The 20,053-nt window shown below is 36.8% G+C and overlaps 1 protein-coding gene across 4 annotated transcripts in view; it reads right to left on the bottom strand.

The window, feature by feature from the left end:
- The window catches only part of RFX3 (regulatory factor X3), a 128,038-nt gene that overhangs the window by 87,211 nt on the left and 20,774 nt on the right, over positions 1-20,053 (bottom strand). The window contains exon 1 of one of the 4 annotated variants that reach the window (XM_068928965.1): positions 4,198-4,217. The exons of the other annotated variants lie outside the window; for them this stretch is intronic. The gene's annotated coding sequence lies outside the window, so the exon portion shown is untranslated. Of the gene's footprint in view, positions 1-4,197; positions 4,218-20,053 lie in introns of those variants that run through there. 4 annotated transcript variants of the gene reach the window in all.

Here is a 20,053-nt window from a genome sequence, read left to right as displayed (position 1 = left end):
GGTACACAATGCACAGAAAGCCACACAGCCAGCCAAGTTCCTCAAATCCATCTTTAAAATGATCCCTTCCAGCACCCACCCAAGTGTTTTACCGCAATCAGGGAATGCTGACTAAAGGTCTTCTATTTGACATGTATCTGCTAAAATATTCATTAACTACTTCTACACTTTTCTTCTGTGAGCTTATCAGCCACACAATCTAGAATCATCACAGTGCGATTACAGTAAACTGTCCTTCCACTGGTATGCATATTTAAGTATCAAATTCAGAGCTGTTTTATATACCAAAGTACATGAAGAGTTCTTAAGCTGCTGAATTCCATAACAGAGAAAGTTAATTAAAATCTTGGTGTATCCAAAGAGAAGAAAAATCACCAGGAAGACCTAAAATTAACAACCAGATGATTAGCAGATATGTGTTTTTTTCACCTTCTAAAATTACATACTATTTTAAACAGAATGGGTTAATTCCTGCTGGAACACTCAGTCTTCACTAAAGTGGAACATTAAGACATACTAAAATATTTAACTCTACAGTGGTGAAAGGGAGATGAACGGTACAAGAAAATTATAAGTTACCTTTCTTATCCTACGATTTTATGAATGCAGAATATTTTCAGTCATAAATTGAAATTCATTCCTATATTATGTATATATTTTATTCTTGCAAAATTTGCATGCCTTATTCAAAGACTACTGCTTCGTTTGTTTTATTAGAAGAGGTTAAATACTTTAAAGGTGATTATTATAAACTAAATGAACTAGATTTTGCTATCTTGACATGTATATTTTAAAAATAGTTATTGTAACTTTTTCTCTTGCTGATCAGAAAGTAAAAATTCAGAAACAAAAGGATAGAGATGAGGTCAATAACAGAAGCTAAACTGATCAGCTCTCCAATAAAGTTAACACGAGATTTAAAATGCGAGCAGGAGTGTCATTACATTTCAGATCTGAAAATAGAAGTGATTAGAAAACAACTGCAGAACATTCCATATAAGAAAAATGAAACAAGTCTTTTCCAATAAATGGGAGAAGAACCCAGTCTAGAAATAAAATTGAATCTGTCCACTAGGTGGCAGAAAAGAGACAGGGAAAAAAAAGTATCCCTGATTCATACTTGATGGAAAATGCCTACATTTACTAGCACTTCATTTAGCAGCCTGCTAAAAGATGATCAGGGATAAAAACCAGGGAAGGTACTAATTCGTCCACTGTAGCTTACTTACCTGTTCATAATCATGTAAAAAAGTACATAGTTAATATATTGTAACATAGCAACCACACAATTTAAAAATATTTTCTATATACTTTCTACGTAGAGTATTAAACACGTAAGTTCACAGCAGTTTTTCAAAGTGTATTCTAATTTACCCTTACAATAAAAACACTTATTCCTAAATGCCAGTGTTGCTGATAAAGCTTCATTACGAACAGTATAGTACAGCATAATCCAATAGTATTCCCATTCTGCCTAAAAACATAATCAGGACTGGAGTCTAACTGTTTTCAAGTAAAGTAAACAAAAACTAAGACAAACCTTAACATTTCTCACCTAGAATGCCTATCGTCACTATTGCTATAGTATCTCAGTGATACAACTATAGAAATAGCATATAGAAATAAAAGCTGTCATTCAGACAAGCCCCCCCTAATCCATTTATGGTGTAAAAGCTCAAAAATAAGTCTGTAAACTCCCTGAAACTACAGACACTGAGTGCAGAAAATAGATACAATAGGCTAATGGAGAAAGATTTCACTCAAGAACAGGCTTCTACACTAATCCCTTAGTTCTAACACTACCATCTGTTCCAAATACTTCATACCTAGCAGTTTGTAAGTTCAAATCCATGATGTATGACAAGTATTGAAAATCTCATTCCGTTCCAACCTTCTCATAATTACTGATAGGGATAGAATGATACGTACACAAAACTTGAAGCCATATGACAAATGCCTATTTAATTTGGATTGCTTCTATAATTTTCTTGTAGCAGTGTGCAAGAGGCTGTAGTAAAAGCATCAGAAATCACTTTTAAAAAAGACATGAAATACCTGATACTAATGAAATATGCTTGAAGACGAATTAAAAAATCACTGTTACACTTTTTTGATACCTACATATGTACTCAAAAGCATTTAAATGATACTTTGCTCAAACTAGATCACAACTGTTAAATCAAGATGTCTAGCCATCTAGAAAAATAACTGTATTGTCTGTCCTCCTACAGTGGCTGTTAGAGCATGTGAAACTTATTTCTTACAGTACAGTTAAGGAAGATATTAATGGGTCATCTCCAATAGCATCTCAGAAGACAAGGACTTTATGAACCCATTTAGCTCTTTTTACAGTATGTCAGAATCATGATCAAAGACAAATTTCAAATATTTAACTAATAGTAATTAATTTATAAACATATGAATTACCAAGACCTAAACAGACTAAGAATGTGGCTGAGCTGCAGCTAACCTGGAAGTTCTAATCCATGGAAACTGTATTTTGGTGCTCAATGACTTAATTTTAGGACAAGTTCTGGTTCTTTACTGCAGAAGGGGTACACACTGTATAATGTGCTAAAAACATATACCTAAATTACTTATAAAGATTTAGATTATTTTAACCAATTCATTTAGAATGTAATTGCTAATGCACTTGCTTTTCTCATCACTTCTTGTAATGTAATTATTCTTGTAATGTAATTCTTGTAATGTATGTTCCTCTCTTCTGTATCACGTATTAGAGGGCTGAACTCTGAAATAACAGCAGAAGGGAGTTTCTTCCTCTCCATTCTGACTCCCAAAATACATCTATCAATGACCAATTTTTATCTCCATAAATTATTTAATGTTTTACTTAATTTTATGAACTTCACTGTGTTAAGGGGAAAAGAAAAAGGAATTACAAATATATCCAGTAGGTAAGCATATCATTCCCTAGTTCTCCCTAGGAATAGAAAGACCAAAACCTTAACTTTCAGAAGAATGCTGGTCCATGCAGTAAAGGCCCTCACCTAAGCGCTGCGATACTTAAATTCAAAGTATTCTGTTTTCCCACATTCATTCTTTCTTAACCTTGAGTATGTCACTTAGCCTGCCTGAGTTTCAACCTTCCCATCTGTGAAACGGGGACAACCATATTTCTCTGCCTCACAGACATGTCAGGAAATATATTGAAGTTTCTCATCTACTAAGATTCTACAGTAAAAAAAGTGACAGTACACAGAACATGAAATAGACTAGTTGTCAGATTTCTAGACCTATCAATGACGACTGAAACAATTAAGTCCGGACGGTTACTTCCTATCCCAGTACATTCTTGGTTAATGCTTAGGACTGATAAATCAGTTCCCATGCAGCTTATCTTTTAAACCCAAATAACTTCAGATGGATACACTAATAGCAATTATACAATCTATGATACTTAGGCAGTCATTTTACAAGCAAATCAAGAGGCATAAGCTCACTGCTGAGCAACAGATCACTCAGTAAGACAACCAGTGACAAAGCCTCAAGTATGTTGAAAAGTTCAGTGAATGTTATCAGAACAGTATCAGTAGAAAAAAAGGAATTGTTGTGCACAATTTACTTACAGGTAGACAACCACTGTGCTCTTCTAAAGCTTTGACTCTACAGTTAACCAAACTTGGCTCTATAGGTTTTTAAATTGACTAAAATTCATTTAATCGATTAAATTCATGCAACCCAACCCACTGCAGACACTTTTTATTGCTATGTTTCTTTAGCTTGGTCTTCTAAATCTGTGAGCAGTGAACTATCGTAAGGCAGCTTGAATAAACTGGAAAGAAAGTAGTTAAGCAGCTTTAGAAGCATTCTAACTAAATCATATCATGTTGTGTTCACAATGAACCTAAGAAGGAGATGACTTTCTGAAACTGTGATAGTTGAATCACTCAGTTATCCAATGCTAAAACTGCACTGAATAAAATGTAACATTGCATCAGTCAAGTTTACCAATACCTCTCTTGCTATGCGCAGTACCAAAAAAATAAATACTATGCTAAGCAATAAGTGTATATGAGATAGATAACTACTAATCGGAAAAAAGGTTAATAAAATGTAACAAGATAGGTAGAAGGTGTAGTCATTTTTAATGAGACTATACACATAGTAATTACACTTCTGTGATAAGCACATACAAAGAACGGCATGCACCAAATGTGCAGTTAAAACACATACCTCCACATCACATGTTGTATGAACAGATCCACCTAAAGGTGCAGATGAAATAGACTTAGTGTTTTATATTAAATGCAGCCAGTCCACATTACATGATTAGCAAGTTTTGATCAGTCTCTTAAGCAGGAATCTAAGATTCATTAGAAAAAGTCCTCCAAAACTGTAATTTTCATTTATAAAAATACATTTTAGTTTTCAACATTATAGAGGCAATTTTAAAATGTGGAAAACTCTAAATGAATCAAGGAGGTGACACTTTCAGTCTGCAGACAGCCTGAAACGGTAGTTTGGAAGTATGAAGTAACTTTTATCTCAATCAGGGATGCAAGGTCCTCCAATATATATCTATGGATTCCTTCCACTATTCCTCCCCCTCTCACATTTGAAATGTTATTAGCTACTTCAACAATTTCTCAGGAGAATTCATCGTTTTGCTCTTAACTGAATGTTTGACTGTGGCGGGGGCGGGGTGGGGGAGGTATCTTCATGCCATACTAAGATTTCTTCTAAACAGCTTTTACTTTCCAGCTTTCCACCCAAGGGGTGGTGATGGGACGTGACGTTCAACGGCCCGGACACCAGGGACACCTGCAACCAAACCACTGGGTTCAAACTGATTGTCAGGAAGCAAGTGAACAAAAGGTGTAGACTGATCATTCAACAGTCAGGAACAACATACAATGAAACTGACTAGAAATTCTCATCTTCCCCAGCACACTAAAGGAAGAATATACTGAGCAAGCTGCAACATCAGACTCTTTATGGAACCTACCTGGAAAAACCCTTACAGGGGAAAGAGCATCCAGATATGACTACTGAAAATAGCCAAAGACTAACATCGTATTACCACATATTTTCACCTATTAGCCAGGACTGTCTGAAGATGTGTAGAAGTGGTAAAAATGGAGGAGCTACATTACACCTTCCTCTCAAAGATCTATCCTCCAAAATGTAGTGTTTGTTCATACCCATACTACTGATGGGTAAATCATGCATTTTGTTTGCCACAACTGCCGTCATACACAACTCATCCATTTTTTGGAATGAACGAAACCGTCCCTCAGTTCTTTTACCAACTGAAATTCAAGTATTTCAAGACTTTAATGGAGAATGATAGGCTATAGAATGACAGAGACAACATATCTCAAAGAATAAATTACTGTTAAATAAGCAGGTTTTTGCTTCAAGTTACTGTATATATTTTACTCATTCAGAAGCCTCAAAAGTGCTCCTATAGAAAGGGTCAACTACGAAGTCTCAATTTTTAACTGAATCACAGCAACTCCAAAGATAGTATTTGTTCTCGAACTTTGACTATAGTATAATGTTCATGAACAAAAGTCTGGTACGTTTCTAAGAGACCCTCAGCCTGCTCAAACCACAGCATTACAATATTTAATCTGACCTTATGCCGTATTATATTTTGTAGAGTAAAGTCTTACACGTTTAAAAACCTGTACTGACAATATTTGAAGGGAGAATGTTTTCCCTTTAGCTCCTTTCTTATACACTACAAGTAACTTCAAAAACAGTCAGAATGACTTATTTCTGAAATAATAAAGGCTGCTGCATTCGAACTGCACTTAGTGCACAGTGAAATTCATGTGAAATTCTGACATGGACTTCTACAGAAGTGCAGCATGAGGGCTGAGCAAAATTTTACTGCAAGAATATACATAATGGTACGACTCTAATGTTAGCACACAAAGTTGTTCCAAGGAAGAATTTACGGCTACAAGCAAAAGAAGTATTTCCAAAAAGATGCTAAAGAGATTAACGTACAAGAGTTTTCTGTCACATCAGACAACAAAACATTGGAAACCCACAAACTAGTAAAAATACTTAACATCATCACACTGCTAAGATTCTGACAAGAATGAAAATAGTAAAAGGCTGATACAAAGTTATACTGCTGAAGAATATTCTGATTTGGAATGGATTTAAGAAACAAACTTTCCCGGTGCTGAGTTACTCAGCACTGATTTTGCTGGTGCCAAGGAGCTCTGCACTATGAAGACAAAAGTGTCAATATAAATTTTGGAAAGCATACCAGAGTCTTGCTATTAAGAAGTGTTTCTTCACCAGACTATTAAGATATCTGTATCTTCAGGGAACTATCATTCAGAATAATGACAGAAAATGAAAAGATGTATCATGGGAGCAAATACAAGCAGATTTTACTCTCAGTCCTCTTCAGGAGACGGAAGACCATGTTCTCTCTCTTCAAAACAGCAATTCACAGAACGACAAACCTCTGGAGATGATCTGGTCCAACCTCCCTCCTTCAAGGCAGAATCAGCTGAAGCATGTTGCCTGGGACCATGTCCAGTCAGATTTTCAGTATCTCCAAGGATGGAGACCCCACAACCCCTCTAGGAAACTTGTTCCAGTGTTCAGCCACCCTCACAGAAAAAAAGAAAAAAAAAGTGTTTTTTTGTGTTTAGTTGGAACTCCATGTGCTTCAGTTTGTGCCCACTGCCTCTTGTCCTGCCACTGGCAGCCACGGAGAATAGCCTGGCTCCACCTTCTTTACTTTTTCCCCATCACACATTTTTAAGCACTGATAAGATCCCTCCTGAGCCTCTTCTTCCCCAGGCTAAGCAGTCCCAGCTTTCTCAACCTCTCCTCCTATGACAGATGCTCCCGTTCCTACATTATTGCCCATTGCTGGACTTGCTCCATGATGTCTATGATTCTCTTGTCCTGGGGAGCCCAGTACTGGACCCAGCACTTCAGATGGGTCTCACCAGTGCTCAGCAGAGGTGAAGGATCACCTCCCTCCACCTGCCAGCTATGATGTGACTAATGCAGCCCAGGACATCGCTGGCTGCCTTTACTGCAAGGAGACCCTGCTGAGTCATGGTCACCTTGGTGTCCATCAGGAGCACGGCCTTGTCTGCCAAAGTATTTTCCAGTCAGTCAGCCCCCAGCCTGTACTGGTACATGCGGTTATTCTTCCCCAAGTGCAGGAACCAGCATTTTCCTTTATTGAACTTCACAAGATTCCTGTTGGCCCACTGTACCACCCTGTCGAGGTCCCTCTGATGGTAGCACAGCCATCTAGCGTAGCAGCCACTCCTCCTAGTCTTCTCCTTGTATCATCTGCAAACTTGCTGAGTAAGGGTGCACTCAGTTCCCTCATCCAGGTCATTAATGAAGAGATTAAACAATATCGGACCCAGTATCGACCCCTGGGGGACACTATGAGTCACTGGCCTCCAGCTGCACTTTATGAGGCTGATCATAACCCTCTGAGCCCAGCAGTTCAGCTAGTTTCCAGTCCACCTCACTGACCATTTTTCTTGCACATACTTCCTCAGCTTTTCTATGATGATGTTATGGCAGACAGCATTGAAAACCTTGCAAAAGTCAAAATAAATGACATCCTCCTCATCCATCCAGCCAGTCATCTCTTCGTAGAAGGCTATCAGGTTGGTTAGGCATGATTTCTGATTACTCACAACCACCTTCTTGTCATGCACATAGTTTGGAAATGGTTTCCAGGATTATTTCCTACATCATCTTCTCTGGGATTGAGACTAGGCTAACCAGCCTATAGCTCCCTAGATCCTCCCTCTTGAATGTCACAGGAGTGACATTAGCTCTCTTTTAGTCCTCAAGAACTTCCCCTCATCACCATGACCTTACAAAGACAATGGAGAGTGGCTTTGCAGTGATATTGGACAGCTCACTAAGCACTTGCAGGTGCATCCTATGGACTTGTGTATTTTTTATGTGCTCCCTAACCTGATCCTCCTCCACCGAAGGTAAGTCTTCATTGCTCCAGACTTTCCAACTCATCTCAGGAACCTGGGATTCCTGAGGGCAGGTCTTACCACTAAAAGACCACTGCAAAGAATATATCAAGTAACATTACCATGTCCTTTGTTGCCATATCTCCTGCCCCAAATTATACTCACAGTTGTACTCATAAAACTTACCTTCAAATATTGACTGGCCACTTCATTCTCTCTTCTCCTCTCCACATATTTCAATATTTAAATAGTCTCTGAAGATAATTCTTAGGGCAACTTATTCCTTCTGAAGGTTATCTCTTCCGTTGTAATTAAACTAAGTGAACAGTACACTATGTAGGATTACAACATCAGAAATCTTTCAGTCATGCAGCTGATGCCTGCAACTTAGGACATTAGCATCCTACTCACTAAACTGCTACTCTGGCTTGCATTTCTCAAGTCTGTGACACTAAACTGTATAACCAAAGAGCTACAATTGGAATGATATTTTGTTTATCCAATTCAAAGACAAACAACTGACTTTATTCATGATACACGTAACTTACATACTGAAGAAGAAATAAAGTGACGAGTTTAGGAAAAATCTGTAATGTGGAGCCAAAAGTGATTAACAGAGTAATTCAGGGTGTTGTTACCTTGTACAGGATATTTTTTCAACACTACAGTAGTTTCATCTGAGGTATTAAAAACGGCAATAACAAAGAAAGCTGAAATATTATTTGAACTTACTTGGGAAAAAAAAAAGATCAAATCTATCCTGACGTTAATATTTTTAATAATTTAGCCAAGTAATTTAAGGAAGCAAAGGTTGTTTACAAGAACTGACAGATGTTTGAACCTACGACACTAATTTACTTCATCAAACATCATTACAGTTATTTCATACAAGTTTCTGTGTTGATACTACTTTTAAATAATAACAGCAGATATTTTCAACATTCACCACCTTTTAACAGAGCACTGGCATGCCAACTTATTATTCAAAGAACCTAAACCAATTTTAATGTCTCTTGTTTGTTATGTGAATGCTAGCTTCACATTCAAAATAATTGTGTCTTCTACAGAAAGGGAAAAGGGGGCACTAGCTAGTTGCATTTCAGTTAATTACAATATTGCTTCATCCAATGATTTCACATTTAAATTTGTTGTATTTCAATGACGTAAAGTACTGTAAGGTGCATCACTGCTATTCATGAACATATGTAAGAATTGTACATTGCACAAGAGTATGTAGATCATACAGTGTTTCTCGCAGCACGTATAACTTTGTGTTACCAAAGGCCTGACTTTGGCTTGGTAGTTACATTCAAAACTAATATGGAAACAGAACAGGTAATAGTGTCTGAGCTGGCTGAACAACTCTCCCGACTGGAGAAGATGAGGTGAACTTTAAGTGGTCAGTGTTCACAGGAGAACCAACAGTACTGAACTTTAGCTACTGAAATAGCTGGAGTAACTGAACTAATCAGCTTATGACACCCTCACTTCAGTTACTTGTGTTAAGGTATGTAAATACATAATAACTTAAAGAGTACTTTTAATCAATTTTCAGTTTTCCTAAATTGCAAAACAAAGGTTGCTTTGTGTGCTTAAGAACTTTGGGTTTACGTCTGTGAAACAACCATTTACAACGTTTATCAGAGATTTCATTTTATGTTTCCAAAAGAGAAAACATTGTTGTACCTCCTTTTAGAAGGGATGGACCACGCCATAAGTTCAATTATTCTAAAAAAAGTCCTTAGATAGCTCTTGATATTGCTGTCAACATTTACCAGCAGGATCACATCAGTTTCCTCACACACCAGTCATAAAGGTATCTAGCAGTTTCTCATTAATATTACGACCAACTGTTATGCATTGACTAGTTTTTCAAAAGACTGTTTCAAAGACAATAATTTTTTTTTTATTTATTACAAGTTCAGATTATATTTCAATAAAAGGCATATGCTGCACAGGAGCCTTGACTTTTAAATTTTGCAATAAATACTTAATAATATGCAAAAAAATTATAGAATCTGCACTTGCCTTTGTTGAACTTCAGGAGGTTCCTCTCTGCCCAAGTCTCCAGCCTGTCCAAGTCCCTCTGGGCCTGCCCAGCCCTCTTGGGTAACAACCACTCCTCCCAGTTTTGTATCAGCAGCAAATTTGCTGAGAAGGCACTCTGTCCCTCCAACCAGCTCACTGACGAAAAAGTTGAACAACACTAGACATAGTATTGACCCCTGGAGGACACCACTAGCAACTGGCCTTCCGTTAGACTCTGTGCAACTGATCACAACTCTCCAAGCTGAACCGCCATTCAGCCAGTTCTCAATCCACCTCATTGTCCGCTAAACCAGCCCACACTTCCTGAGCTTGCCTATGAGGGTGTTATGGGAAATTTTTCAATAAAATGATGGATGAGAAAGTTGTCATTAGGTAGTTCTCTTTCAAGAATTCTCTTGATATAGTGTATGGATTGCAGTCCCTCAGGATTTGATTTGGAAGCACGAAGAACTTTAGAAAAGTCTGTATTTAGAACTTGGGTAATTTTTGTCTATCCTAGGTCTTCTTAGAAGTACAAAGGTTTCCCGTGATATCTGTATTTTGAGTTAATTTTATTGGGCACTTGGTAGAATTTAATGATTTTATCCATAACTGGAAGCCCAGATATTGCTCTACATTTGAAGAGCTGAATGAGGTTTTTTGGCTTATCATAGATTTAATGACTAATGGGGGTCTGTACTAATTAGATGTGAAATTCTGATTTTCTATGTGAGATCTTGAAATCACTATTTGTATTAAAATAGTTATGTCACAATATGGAACTGCAATTATATATGTTCACAGAAAGTTCTTACAGTCAGGAGAACTGCTGAACAGTGAAGCACTAAATCTGTTTTACTTGTTATATACGTATACATATGTTATCGTTTATCTAATGTCATTTTCTGTATTGTTATCAAATCTGTTATGAGGATCTGTTGAGGAGATTTCTTTTCTTGATCCCAAAGTGAGGTTTCTTTCTGGCAGTCATGTAGGGTGAAAATAGGGAATTAGGAACTTCAATATTTGTAAAAGCCTTGCTTACAGGGTTGTCCTCCATTCCCTACCTCACTGTAGTCTCTTATTTGAACTGACTGTCGGATAAAATTCTGGAAGACACACTGTCTTTCCAGTTGCTATGTCTACTTCCTTGCCTTTTTAAGCATCATATTATAGCATGGCTGTATTGCTAGGTTAACTGTAGTCCAAACATGAAAAATCTTTTATATTGAAAAAAATCTTGAGTAGGTTTGCTACAAGAACTAAAGCAAGAGGTACAAGACATTTCGATTAATTCAGTAGGCTAGATATAGTTAATTATCTTCCAGGCCTAAAGCTTACCCGAACATGGCTCACCGTGAGAGTAAAGTTATATTCTGTCAAGCACTATGCTTGATTAACAGGACCTCTTTCCTAAAGAGATCTCCATAATCTTGGGCTGCAAGTTTTTTATTTCTGTTGTTCTAGTATTGCAATTTTTTTAATACCAAAATAATTAAAAGAGGAAACTGATCTTACAATATTGTATTTCAAAGGGTTTTTCTTCCCCTTTCTTGATGGCTTAACATTGTTTTCTTTCTTTTCTGTATGCTGGGCTTGGTGATTTGGGAAAGTGATATAGTATGCTGAATACTACATCCATTTTTAAGAAAGCAAAAAAGAAGAAACAGTTATCATGGCTTTCTACACTTCTTGACCAAGTGCTGCTACAATAAATTCATAGCTTTGTTGCTTCTTACGTTCTTCTCCCCACACCGACCGTAAGAGCATTACGGGGGAAAAATCACAAGAGGAAAAGGTGAGAGTTGGAGGAAGAAGTAAGAAGAAAGTAAAGGAAAAGAGGAAAAGGAGGTTTATTAGGACACCGGAAATGTATTAGTCTTTCAGTCTATCATCTCTCAAAAACAAAAGAGCTCTGTAGAAACCACATAATCTTTCAGAAAGGTAGGTTCCTTCATTCTGTACATGGATTCTAGCTTCAGTAGCATTTACTAAAATGGATTGGGATTTAACTTTTTCAGTGTTATATAAAAATCTAAATTTACATTTAAGAGTTATTTCTAAAAATGAAGTGGACATAAATAAGATCTCCTGAAATTCTAGCAACAGGCTTAAAAAATTATTTTTAAGTGAAAATGAGATTGATATATCATTAAGGCTTTTGACATTGTTTCCCATAACATCATCATAGGCAAGTTCAGGAAGTGTGGGCTGGATGAGTGGACAGGAAGGTGGATTGAGAACTGGCTGGAAAAAAATAGGTGGCAGCAGCAATTACTTTGCTCTTGGAGTTACATTTCTCCTCAAACACTAAGTCATCATGGTCAGCATCTTCAAAAAAGTTAAAAATTCTTTTTAAAAAAATAGCAAAATTTAAAGTTAATGAATTAATACAATGAAGTACTAATGTGAAACTTCATGGAACATTTAGTGACACTACTTGTATAGCCTTCTATTTACTACTGTGTTCTTTTCCCATTTGCTTTCTGAATTCTTTAATACTTTCTTCTCTGAAGCCTCAAGAAACCTGAGAAAGTCTCAGTTGCCAGAATTACAGGAATATTTAAGTATCAAAGACAACCCGAAAGTCAGAATTTTCCACTATTGAAAACCTTTGTAACAGAAGTAAAACATGCCCACCCTGAAGAATAACTTCCGGAAATCCCAAGTTGATAGGGTTGTGATCAGTGGCACCGAGTCTAGTTGGAGGCCTGTAGCTAGCAGTGTCCTCCAGGGGTCAGTCCTGGGTCCAGTCTTGTTCAGCTTACTCCTCAGTGACGTGGATGAAGGGATGGTTTGCTTACAAAACTGGGAGGAGTGGCTGATACCCCACAGGGCTGGGCTGCCATTCCGAGGGACCTGGACAGGATGGAGAGATGGGCAGACCTCCATGTTCAAAAAAAGGGAAGGGCAGAGTCCTGCACCTAGGGAGGAAGAACCCCATGCAGCAGCACAGACTGGGGGCTGGCCTGCTGGAAAGCAGCTCTGCAGAGAAGGACCTGGGAGTCCTGCTGGACGACAAGTTAAGCAGGAGCCAGCAGTGTGCCCTGGTGGCCAAGGCGGCCCATGGGATCCCGGGCTGCATGAGGCAGAGTGTTACCAGCAGGTGGAGAGAGGTGATCCTCCCCCTCTCCACAGCCCTGGGGAGGCCTCACCTGGAGTGCTGTGTCCAACTCTGGGCTCCCCAGTGCAATTATAAGAGAGACATGGCGCTCCTGAAGGGAGTCCAGCGGAGGGCTACCAAGATGATGAAGGAGCTCTCATAGGAGGAAAGACTGAGGGAGCTGGGCCTGTTCAGCCTGGAGAAGAGAAGACTGAAGGGGGATTTGATCAATGTCTACAAGTATCTGAAGGGAGGGTGTCCAGAGGATGGGGCCAGACTCTTGTCCGTGGTGCCCAGCAACAGGACAAGAGGCAATGGGCAGAAACTGAAACACAGCAAGTTCCGTCTGAACCTGAGGGAAAACTTGTTGACTGTGAGGGTGACAAAGCAGTGGTACAGGTTGCCCAGAGAGGTAGTGGAGTCTCCTTCCCTGGAGATATTCAAAAGCCATCTGGACCCAATCCTGGGTAATGTGCTCTAGAGGAACCCTCTTTGAGGGGGGGGTTAGATTAGATGATCTCCAGAAGTTCTTTCCACCCTCAACCATTCCATGATTCTGTGATACCCTTCAAACACAGAAACTGAGGGGGACGAAAAATGAAACAAGCAGAAATAATAATAATAAAAAAAAGCCAATAGACAAGGTATTAGCTCAGTTGGGATCACTGCTAGAAGTTTCTGAATGATAAGAGAGCAGAAGAGAAAGAAGGATAGAGCAGGAGAAAGAACACAAGTACGCACGCACATATAGGCACATACGTTCTTCACCACAAAAAGTCAAGGAAACAGTTGGATTTAGATGCCAATTACTACTTCATAGCAGCTGTTCTTGTTTACACTATGCGTGTTTATACTGCCAAAGGCCAGAATACGAACTGTTCACGTGACAGAAGCTACAACTCCTCCCTGTAACTGCAGTGCACACTGGGAAAGTCAACCTATCCAAACAGCCATGGCACAGTGGACCACACAGGTTTCGGTGCCCAGAAGAAACTTGGTCAAGAATTAAATTAAGGTTTTGTTGGCTTCCAGTAAAACATATATATTTAACACTGTTCTGAATTTAAGTATTTGAATAAATAGTATTCATGATCTACCTTTAAGTCACATTCTGAAAGCTGAGCATAGGTTCCTCTGTTTCTCAAGATATTTTTGAAACTGCTATTCTGTTCCAGTAAAGCTTAGAAGGTGATTTACAAAAACCTAAAGGAAAGCCAAAGGACATCCCATGACATTTGGGTATATATCAATCTTCTCTTAGTATCTTTGACCTCCTTTACACCTCTACCCCCAGTCTTTTAGGACAGTTTATTCCATCATGAATTTGTTTCCTTAATTGATTTCATTATGTATCTCAGTAACTCTTCTACTCTTTTGATAGCTCTGGATAAAGCAATTTCCAGCCTGCCTTTGATTTTACGTTAGTCTCTTCTTAATGTGGCAGAAGTTAGCTCACATAGGCTGAGCATCTCTCACTGCATTTTAAGCTAGTAGTTAACTTCTCACCTCACATCCATAACACTCTATTCCTCTCAAACAAAACAAAATAGAGAAACTGAAAAAATATTAAAATAGGGAAAACAAACTTTTTTTCTTCCGTGTATTCTGCCCTAGACTTTATAAACTGCGCTGACCCAAAGGAATTTAGCTGCCTTCGTGGGATGAGGATCTCAGATGTACGGAAGTGAGAAAAGGACGGCTACTATGGGCAGAACATGTCAGAAGATTTAAAGCTTCTAACAAGATGAATGTTTCTTCCAGTGATGGTATCCAGTTATTTTGGGCTGACACTATTAACACCGTTAACAAACATCATTACATGGGTTTGCCAATGATGAACAATAAACAGATCGTCCTCTAGCTGTTTACATCATGTACACACAATTAAATCCTGAGAGGTCACTGTTTCTTCTTCAGATAACATCCAAGTAACATATAAAACTACTGCTTCCTCTTCTAAGTTCAGTATGACAAATACATCAAGCAATACGCATTTTACTTTAAGTTACTTTTTTAATGCATAACATAATTCCACAGAACTTTTTGGCTCCATTAGTCTTCAAAGGATGTGGTCATCTCTTAGCAATGAAGAGGCTCATGGCTACAAATATTAAGCAGGTTGTTTCCCAGACAGTTGGAAACCACACACAAGCACACACATATACACATTTTTGCATTCTTGCAATTAAATACAAGTTACTTTTCTAATCAGAAAATGTAATCCTAGACGTGTACCTAATAATGACCGAACATCACCCAAAGTACAGAAAATAGATGTTCTAAAATCTCCTATTTCCTTAATCCTTGGAGTCAAGAGATATCCACCCACAGTTTTCTTTTTTTGTACTTAAAAAAAAGTAAAAACAAAATAATTTCAGAATAAACTTTCAAATAGTTCTTTAGTTCTACAAAAGTCCAATGACATATTTAAAATTCTGCACCTTTTTGGACGTGCTCCAGGTGCACAAGGGATCTCATTTTGTTTTGCCCCTTTCTTCTAACATTATTTGTCATTTTTGAACAAGCAGACATGAATCTACCAACTTTACAATTTCATCTATCTCTTAAAACAGTCAGCAGCAAAGATGATTTTTGCACTATTTTGCCCTGCCTAAATAAAAGGAGGGCTGAATCACACAAATACTGCACTGTAGCATCTTATACCTTCCTTTCTTAGAAAAGCCATTTTAACTTTAAAACCTCCACGGACACATAATGAAGAGAGATGTTCGCATACACAAATAAGCTTCAACTCACAAATAGCATTCAGCACCTATATGTGAATATATGCTACACATTCATGTGATGCAGACGCAATAAACTGGACCTTAAGTATTTAATTAAGCAGAAAAACAGCTCATTTATGTTCTTCACTATACTCAGCAGATAACTGTGCCCTAAATACAATACATGATCCCACAGCAAATATTGTATATGGTAAATTCATACATGCTCTAGTAGCATATAGACAGCAACTGAGCCCCAGAAAATTAATTGCATGTCCTACTCATTCACACAACAATTACATTAATGTCGATACAGATTTTAACTTGTAAACATTCAGTACCTAAAACCTTCTTTACAAAAAAAAAAAAAAAGGTGTATTTTTAAACATCTTGTAATTTGACATAACCTTTCACTAATACCAGATAAACTAACATCATTATTGCTATTTGTTATTTTTCTCATGGTAAGTATATGAAAAAAGGAAGATATCACTAGAAAAATTAAACAGAAAAGAGATGAAATTTTTTTTTCAGAGTGTGTTTCTGGCTGATTTTTTCATCCTACTTCAACAGCTTTTCAATATATAGACACTAAACAAAAACATATATAATGTTTTCAACTTCAGTGCAACCATTCTTTCGTATAATCAATGAGGGAATGAAACGTTTACATAAAGGAGAAAATTCTGGAAATAAATTTGCATATTAACAGCAGTAGTTAAAAAAAATCAGTAGCAGGCGCATCATGTGACACCATAACACATTAACCTGAATGGAAATTCAGTTGGATAGATGGACGTATATGCAGGCAGATCACACAGATTTTTGCTGTACTTCTTATTTTCTATCATCCTTCAAACTGTAGTCCTTAACTTTCCGTTAGGCTATTTTTCTACATTTCTAAACACTTAAACTGCCTTAATGTTCTTAATGTTCTCGCTCTCAAAAAAAAAAAAAAATCAGGAATAAATATGCTCTATCTTCTTAACTTCTCTTTGGCTTATCTTCATTTTTTTATTCAGTTCCCACATTTTTCTGCCATTACATGCTATAATACTCCACATATAGTTGTTTTTTTGATCTCTCAGTTTTTAGTCATTATCTTAAATCTCCACCTTATATAAAAACAAAATAAAAAGTAAGGTTTTAAGAAATGCCAATTATTCTTTCAGATAAAATTTCCTCTGGAACTCCACTGAAAACTTAGGAAATAATGAAACATACTCATTGATATCATATTTGCCATAGTACTTTGATAAATCAAAGTTCTGTTCTTCGATTGTGAACGGGAGAGTGCTACAGTTTTTAAAAAATTCATACAGCCATTAGCACAGTAGATTAGGTCTGCAAGCAGTGGAAGCATTAACCTGGAAACCCACTTATTCAAGTTTGTCCAATTGGAAAACTATTAAGGACTATCTATGTGACATCTCACAGTCTACAAATATAGGTAGGCACAAATACAATATATGGAAGTTCAGCTATCGGGGAGAAGGGGAAGAGGGAGTTGTGCTGTGATAATGAATACAGTCCTGCAAAGTAAATGACATCCTTACAGAAATGTTAGAAGCAATCTACATGATTTTGGAATACATTTTTGCCGTAATTAATACTAGGCATTGATTCTTACAATGGAAGATGTATTAAAATGCCTCAGGCGCCTTTGAAAATATCACTACTGTACTATATAAATAAAACTACTTTTAGAAAAATCGTCTTCAAAAGGGTATGGTCCTTGAATATATATATATACGTTAAAGATATTTTCCTATTTTTCCAATTTCTGCTTTCTACCTATTTGCTATAATTTAATTATCAGATTTTAACCTCTTTCTACATTACTTATCCTAAATTGCTCTTAATTTTTCAGTCTTCTAGCTCTCCAGCTGTAGCAGCAATAGTACTAATACCTCTCTAATAAAAAAAGTAAGTTTGCAGTCCACAGCTTTTACTTTTAAAATCCTGGAGTTTACAGCAATCGATATTCTAAATTAAGCAAATGATACGAATTTAGAAGGTTGCTCAGACTAGTGCTTAACTTCCACTTAAATTAATAGACCTCACATACCTGAAATTAAGTACCTACTGTGTAGTTTTACCTAAGACAGATGGACCTAACTACCTGTTTTAGATATATATTTTTAATTTGGGATTTATATATGCCATATGTGAATATAATTTACAAATACAATCATACAAAAAGATCTTGTTTCACTGAATACATCCCAAAATATATCACTGTCACCATACTAAATATCCTTTGCAGTGAGAACTCCAGCGTCAGCGATGTCAAAGAAAAACATTCTGAGATGAACTGCTTAAGACAGAGGGTACTATTTACACAGTCTAACATAAGAAGTTCACTTAAATACTATTTTTTTCCGAATGCAATCTGTCAAATTGCTGTGATAAAGGAGAAATACTATGGATCAACATCTTAATTTACTGAAACTACTGAATCCAGTGAAACATCCCAAATCAAGTCAGTAATATTAAGTTGTTTACATTTCATAATTTTCTTACTCTGCACTATGTATTTACCAGAATAGCCACTTTTACCAGTAACTGAAGATATATGTTTTATACTCTTAGAACAGCTTTCAGCTATCCAAAAGAAATGGTGACCTTTTAATGGAAAATAACAGGTTACAAAATGATTAACTTGGGCTTCCCGTTAGAATTATTGGCCTTTACCATAACCATCATTCCCAAAAGCAGACACAGGAACAGAATAAGGGAATAAATCAGTATAGATTTACACCTGATCTCAGCAATCAGTCTTTCAATTTTCAACTCAGTCAGCAAGGCCAAAACATTTAAACTTAAATACAGTCATCCAGAAGTACATATTTTACTATTTGGTGAGAGAACTTCTATCTCTCATCTCATCTCAGATCACCTGCTTGCCCATATATCTCTATCTTTCATACATATCAGAAAATATATACCTAAAATATTTAGAAGAAATACTGACGTACTGGAATGACATAAGCTTGTCTGGTAGCGATCCATAGTTTTATACATTACCTCTTATTGCAGCATCTTCACAACACATTTCTAAAAGTTTCTGAGTAATATGTTAGAACTGTAATGATTTGAATTAAGCTGTTTTATTGTGCACCTTAGAAAACATGATCTTTTTAATAAAGATTTTTGTATCAAATGTGTCTCCAAAAAATTAGAACAGTTGCGTAGTATCTTCTAGCTGAACCAAGAGAAGATAAAAGAGCAAATAATAATTTCATATAAGCCTTACTTGGACTAGCAACCACTTTCCAGTCACTGCTGATACCACTTGCTCCAAAGATAGACCCTAAGAATCCATATAGTAGGCAGTTACAAAACAACCTCCTTAGGGGAAGCCTCTTTTTAACTTCATTAAGTGTGATTCATGCTATTCCTTCCTTTACATGTATCTACCTGTATAGTTGTGGACTTTCACGAAGTTCCAGAACAGATCTATTTATAACAGAAGTTGAGATTTAACAACCATATAGAGTGTGCATTATACGTCCTCCCTACTTGATAATTCATTTAATGCTTCTTTGTTTTCTGTCATATTTCATACTACTACGCTTCACTCATTCCAAGCAGCTTTATTAGTATTTTGGGACCAGAGCTATTCAAAAGTACCTCCATTTTACAAAGAGGTTTGCCACTTTGAGAAACAAAACTCCCTAAACTCAGACTAGTTATTATGAAAAGAAAACCATGACAACTGTTTGCAGTCTTGCTTTATTACTACATCCGGCCTGGTCACTACTGGAAATTCAATCTATTATTGTTGCTAGGAATCTGTTGCTGTGCAACCTAAAAGCGTTATGCAGTGCTTTCAGGCTAAGAAGTGTTAAAAAACCTGCAGGCCTCCTTCCAGCGTGTTTAAAGAGATTAAAACTCTTCTCAGTTAGTCAACCCACAACTCCAGACACAACCTTAAAAAAAGGAAAAAAAAATATTGTGACAGATGCTAACAATGTAAATAAACATGAACACAGAAAAACCACACAAAAGCAATAAATATGATCTCAATTCCATTCCAGTGGAAAGTAAACAACAATATTTCTCTAATTCATCATTTAAGCAGGAAGATTAAAAACTATAAACATTAACAAACTTCAAAGTTAAAGTTTCAACAGCTCAGATAATACTGTTGCATAACATACTCTGCACAGACATTTTATGATAGAAAATTCTGATTGAACTCTGATAGAAAATATATGAAGTTTCATATTTTGGGTTATAAG

This window comes from Struthio camelus, chromosome Z (genome assembly GCF_040807025.1).
Source record: "Struthio camelus isolate bStrCam1 chromosome Z, bStrCam1.hap1, whole genome shotgun sequence".
NCBI lineage: Eukaryota > Metazoa > Chordata > Aves > Struthioniformes > Struthionidae > Struthio > Struthio camelus.
Note: the sequence above shows the minus strand (reverse complement) of the source record. Positions and strands in the feature narration are given on the sequence as shown.